Source organism: Sinocyclocheilus rhinocerous, unplaced genomic scaffold (assembly GCF_001515625.1).
Source record: "Sinocyclocheilus rhinocerous isolate Xijiao unplaced genomic scaffold, SAMN03320098_v1.1 scaffold432, whole genome shotgun sequence".
Lineage (NCBI taxonomy): Eukaryota > Metazoa > Chordata > Actinopteri > Cypriniformes > Cyprinidae > Sinocyclocheilus > Sinocyclocheilus rhinocerous.
Genome location: NW_015627225.1, coordinates 21,117 through 27,424, shown reverse-complemented (window position 1 = coordinate 27,424; position 6,308 = coordinate 21,117). Strand labels below are relative to the sequence as shown.

The 6,308-nt window shown below is 37.8% G+C and overlaps 1 protein-coding gene across 3 annotated transcripts in view; it reads left to right on the top strand.

The window, feature by feature from the left end:
- The window catches only part of LOC107720901 (E3 ubiquitin-protein ligase pellino homolog 1-like), a 38,093-nt gene that overhangs the window by 13,263 nt on the left and 18,522 nt on the right, over nucleotides 1–6,308 (top strand). Inside the window, exon 1 of one of the 3 annotated variants that reach the window (XM_016528739.1) lies at nucleotides 983–1,018. The exons of the other annotated variants lie outside the window; for them this stretch is intronic. The gene's annotated coding sequence lies outside the window, so the exon portion shown is untranslated. Of the gene's footprint in view, nucleotides 1–982; nucleotides 1,019–6,308 lie in introns of those variants that run through there. 3 annotated transcript variants of the gene reach the window in all.

The window sequence follows — 6,308 nt, the reverse complement described above, 5'->3', positions numbered from 1 at the left end:
GTTTTTTCACTAAATGTTTGGATTTCTAAAATTATTGTGCACTTATTTTTCTAGAATAACTTTTGCTGCCGAATTATCCACTAACCTAGTTTATGATACATTTTTGTCATAGATTATAAATATACATAGGCCTATATTTTTTCATATTTTTAATTTTATTTCTCTTTATAATGAAGTAGTCTGTATCTAGTAGATTGTGAAAGAATGATTATCAGTTCCACACACAGAGATATATAAATTCTACATTTATTTAAATGGGGGAAATAAAACTTCACTGGTATCGTATCGGTATCGGTATCGGCCAATACTGAACCCTAGGTATCGGAATCGGTATCAGAGGCGAAAAAGGCGGATCGGAGCATCCCTAATGAGATGTGAGCAGTAGCATGGGGAAAAAGTTAAACTTTTTTTTTAAAAAGTAATTTTACCTTGAGCGCCACATTTTTAGAACGCAGTTTTATGTGCAAGTCACTGCAAAAGGTGCAAGCAGAGTGGTTAAAGATGTCTGTCAAGCGCATGTTTACATAGGAAAAGCAATGGAAGAGTAGTTGACTCATTGTTCAAGCAACCCAACAATTAATCTGAAGTCGTAAAGTGATGGTCCATGCAAAAAGGAAAATTTATTCAGCCTCATTTTGTCCCAAAACTGCATGACTGACTGACTTCTGTGAAACATAAAAGATATTTTGAGAAATGAGAAACGTTTTTGGCAATATAATGGAATCAGCTTCAATGATGTTAGGTTCCCTTCAAAATATCATCTTTTGTGTTCCATAAGTAGAAGAAAAGAAAAGGTCAAACAGTTTTTAAACTATATGAGTGAGAGAAAATGATGACGACATTTTCATTTTTGAGTGAACTATCCCTTTAAGGAAGCACTGTGTAATTAGGTTGTTTCGAGTTCACCTGACCCCAATTTGATGTCTTTTAGTAGGAGGTATTAACAGAGTCATCATTTTGTGTTTTTTAATGACAGTTTTGTGTGATCATCATGGTCCCAAGCTGTTGTTGTGTTATGGTAAGATCAACAGTTTTGACTTGTAATGAAATGTATGAAATGTACCTATTTTTAATACAGAATTGCATTCACAATTGTATTATATTTCACTTTCTTTGGAGAAAATTTTCAGTCTGTCAGGTGTTCAATGTACATGATGCCTATTGATAGGTTACTTTCAGTCAGTACATGAGATGCCTGAGAGCCATCTAAACTGCTATTGTGGAACAATTTAGTACTAAAGGACACTCGTTTTGCCTCACTGTACATACATGTGTTCCTGTGTGCGCACGGGAGGGTGGGGCATTGCAGAGGTCTCTTCCTTTGTGGTGTAATCGGTACCAGATGGAGGGGTGGGTGGGTGTGTGTGTTAATGCACACCCCTCCTTTTCCTCACCTCACAAATTAAATCAAAACACACAGTCAAAGAAATCTTCGAGAGTTGGCTGGTGAAACTGTGGTCGTATTCTCGCTGACAGACTTAATCATGTCACCTGACCTCTGGGACGCCCCATGCACATTTTGCACTCAGTTTGTTGTTAAGCTTGAAGCTGAGCGCTTGTTTTTTGTTGATCCTTCATTAAGCAAACACACAGACCAAGCTGAGACTTTATAAACGGGGTTTAAGTCAGATTCCATGCGCTCTTTGTTGCTCAAAGAAAGCCTAAAGCCAATTAGCCTGCTAGCTCAGTGCTGGGTGAATGACCATGGTGAGGTAGTGTGTGTGTGTGATCCAAACGGTACTCTGGAGATTAACCAACCTCATGGAGCGTGTGTTAGTAAATGAATATGGTCGGGTTAATTCTGTTTTCACCTTTTAGAAACATTTTGTAAACACTGACAGTTGATTGGCTAGTTCAGACTCATTGATCGTCACTTTCTCAAACATCAAGGTTTGTTTGTTTGTTTAGATTAGCCACAGACCACAGACTTCGTTCCCATGAAGCTGATAACTAGTAGTCTAATCTTTCATTTCTTCATCTTTCTCAACATCCTCTTTGTAACCTGGCGCCAATAAAAGACACTTGTTGCATGCGGCTTACTGTATAGGATCAGAAGTAGCACAGTGGTTTAATATTTTGTGTTTTCAGTCTTTGATTCAGTCTAAATTCTTTGATTTGCACAAAACCCAATATGATTCCGTGTTCAGCGCTGCATGACCTGCAAAAGGACCACATTACAATAAAAGACGCCCACTTGCATTTCCAAAGTGTTTATGTAGGGTCAGCAGTTGTCCCTTGCCCTAGAAAAAAAACTGGTTTTAAACATTTCACAGCAGCATGTAGGAAACTTTTGATGTTTCTCTCGCTGCTTCAAAGGCATGTTGTTCCTAGCTGAAATTTCTCAAGCTTTGATTTTTGTTTTTCATCAAGTCTAAAGGGTGACTTCAGGCCACTTTTTGTCAGTGCGTACGTGTCTGTATGGTATTTAAAGGCATAATTCGCCTAAAAACTCAAATTCTGTCATTACGTTCTTACCCTTATGTCATTTCAAACCTTTATGACTTTCCTTCTGTGGAACATAGAAGGAGATATTTTGAGAAATCCGTCAGTGTTTTTTTTTTTTTTTTCACTAATAACCAAAATTGTTTCTTTACCTACATTCTTCAAAATTATGTCTTTTGTGTTTTGCAGAAGATAAGTCATACAGGTTTGGAATGTATGAGGGTGAGTGAATGCTGACAGAATTTTCTTTTTTGGGTGAACTATCCCTGCAAGATGCTTTGTTTTGCACATCAATGCATATGGTGATTCTTGTGCATGCAGGCTCCTGGATATCTGATTCATCTCACCATATCTGTTCTTCACCATCTGTGCTTTCATCTTTAGCTCAAATTCATCATTGTGATGATGCTGTACTGTCCGTTGTGCATCTTTCTTCGTCAACAGTGTTATTTTTATTTGAATAGTTTTCGGTGTTAAATGGTGGGAAAGTGGTGATGTGGTAAGGTCTGGTGTTTCCACCCAGGTGGAGGTCACCTGCTTGCTTTCAGCGGATTTACTGTGATTGACCACATGTGCAGTCCAGTTTCTCATTAGTGGTGGAATGTTTTTGTAATGTGTTCATTAGGATCCTTTGTAGTTACTTGTAAAGTGATTAATAGAATTGTTCAGGTGTTTTTTTTTTCCTTTTGTTAATCTGTTAATTATATTATAGCCTATTATATATTTTGTGTGATCCTAATTATTTTATTCCTTTTTATAGAGTTAATTTCTGTTTTTCTCCTTTCACAGAAGCGCTGCAGGTGCATGATACGACGATTGAATCCTCATGGTCTTGTTTACGCTGCTATTTGCGCATGTAAAGCTAAAGCCCTGTGTAAAACCAAAAAAATCAAAAAGACATTCTAATCTTACTGGTTAGCGATCGACTAATGAGCTTCATTTGACGGTCAGGAAAATAAAAATGAACAAAATGCTGTCATTCTACAATTCTCCACCATATTTACTATGCTGCGCACAAGTTCAGGTAACTCAAAAATTGCGTACACAAGCTGAGACCTGACGCGAGATTTGATCGTAGCCACCACTCACGTCCACATTGATAAATTCCAAGTTTTGAGTTGAAACGACCGTACGCCCAATTTTCTGTTGTACGTTTGTTTCGTAAATAAGGCCCAATGAATTCTATAGTATTTTGTCGTGCTGCGCCGCTCGCGTCCGGTGTAGACACGGTGTAACTGTACGCTGTAATGCCTAAATTCACTTGTAGCATTCAAAATAATTGATTTTTAGTTTTGTTTTATTTTTAATATATTTACACATAACAGTACAATTTTAACAGTACATAATTTTATTTTTCAGAACAGTTTGCAGTTATCCTTTCCTGAGCTTTACAAAAGCTTAAAATGTCACAAAGACTGGAAGTTTCCTTTAACACTGTTGTGTACAAACCCAGACAGCTTTAATTCGTCTGTGGTTGGCCATGCGTGCGGGTGTAGCGGGTGCGTATCGCTGGTCTGCTCCCTGTGCTGTGAAGCAGCTGCACACCCAACATGCTCCACTTCAAACTCCCATCACCCACATGTGGTGCTCGTGTATCCCACAGACCAGATGCCCATGCTGAATGCAGATGTGTCCCTCCCCTCTGGTTCCTAACTTCTCATTTCAACTTCCTTCTCTACTTTTGGATCTATTTTAGACCACAGATGCCACCGATACGTCTCCCTAATTTCTCGGTGGGGATGGTTTAAGCTTCCACATCCTACCCACTCATGAAAGGAGTTTTCCTCACTGTTGGGCTATAATTCAGACCTCCCCTGACAGCAAAGTGATGCTAGAACCTGCGTTCGTGATTCAGCTGGAGTCTTAAAATTCTCATTTTAATCACAGAGGTGGAAACTTTTTTCTCCAAGAACTCTTTTTGAATCTAAGTTTTTGGTGGTTTTGGCATATGGGAAATAAAATTTTTACTGTTTAAAGTGTTTGGAAGGGACTTATTTGCTAATTGTTTGATATTGATGGGTTTATGTGATCTTTTTAATGCAGGAAAATCAGCTGTTGACTCTAAGTTTGAGCTTTTCCAATTCTCTGTGTTGGGTCAAACTGTGTGCTTGTATGTGTGTGTGAATGCAAGATTTGTATGGGAGTTGTCTGCACTCATAGGTTGCTTCAGGCTGTGTACCTAAACACCCACATCTCTAGGGATGTAACGATTCACTCAACTCACGATTCGATTCAAGATTTTGATTTCACGATTCGATTCGATTCATGTTTTTTTTTTTTTTAACAAAATTAGATTTAAGACAAATTATAAATTAAATGTGTCCTTTTATTATTGCTTAGACAAAATACTGTACGTTTCTTTGTGAAATTGAAATATAACACTATACTAATATAGCATTTGCATATTATTGCTCTTTTGTTGGTTTTGATTGCTTCTGTCTTAAAAAATGAAAGGTGTGTAGATGTATTTAAGCAAAACAGTGACAACAAGATCGCGAATTCGAAAGTGAAAGCATCCGAAGCCCGGCTTAACACAGCAAAAGAGAAACTCCCATTCACAAAATTCAAATCACAAATAATACTACTGATGATAAAGAATGGGTTGAATGTTAACAACTTTCGTTTCCATATAACTATAAACTATGATAAAAGTTCATCAGCATGCATTGAATAATCCCATGTTGTAGCGCAAAAAAAAATATTGCGATCAAATCATGTGCTCGTGCGACCAGCTGAGAAAGTTAGTTGCAAAAGAGCGCGACCAGTGGGAAGAATGAGTCTGGAGCCCTGATATGCATTATACAGAGGAAAAGAAAAAATGCCATCGAAAGACAGTAAGTTCCCCTCAGACATGCATTCATATAAACTCCCCCTAACTGAATCGCGATTTGTTTAGCATCTCAACCGATTTGAATCGTCACATATTTAAATCGATTTTCAACCGGCTCGCGGTTAATCGTTACATCCCTACACATCTCTGAAGTCTGACTTGTTTCCAGCTAATATGTCAGACAATGGCACATCAGTGTACCTAAACTGTGTGTAAATTTGTATTATGTTCTGGGATCTGTCACTTTTCTCACAATCTGAAGCCATGTTCTGTGTGAAAAATGAAGAAAAGAAGGTTTCACACGTTCACTTGGTTGTATATTCAGACAGAGTCAGCATGAAATCAAAATCATTTATCTTTTATAGAATATTGCAGTGTTTATTATAAATTTATTTGTAAACATAAGCATCCCTTAACTTACTTGAGATTGCAGCAGTTAGCAAATGAGAAAGATCTAAATCAATACTTGGACAAAATCAAGTTCCCACACTACATTTTTTTGCTAACTAGATTTTTACATTTTCTGAGTGGTGGTGCATCGCTGTGCCAAGGTGTTGTGCATGACTGCAAGCATGTTGCAATGCAGGTCATAAGATATTAAGATTTTTTTGTTGTTGCTAAGGTGCTCTGGGTCATTGTTGGAGCCTTGAAATAAAGTTGGATTCAGTTGTAAAATTGTTCGAGCTGCATGACTTGAGGTATCATTCATGTCCATAGCACAAACAGCTAGTGGTCGACCGATATATCGCCAAGTCCGATATATCGGCCGATATCTGCCATTTTTCAAATATCGGCATTGGCCATTAAGTTTTTTGTTTGGCCAATGTGTTCGGACTTTTATTTTGACGGCGCTGAGAATGGCTGCGGCAGCGCCTGAGCACACAGGGCTCACATTCTCCCTCTTGTTCGCTGTTGTCATTCAGTTCGGTCCAATACGGATAGAAGTCTATCTAATAATCAGATAGAACTGTTAAACAAAGGAATTAAAATGTATACAAAAAAGTATTATAACGATTGCTTTAATATTATTAAAGGC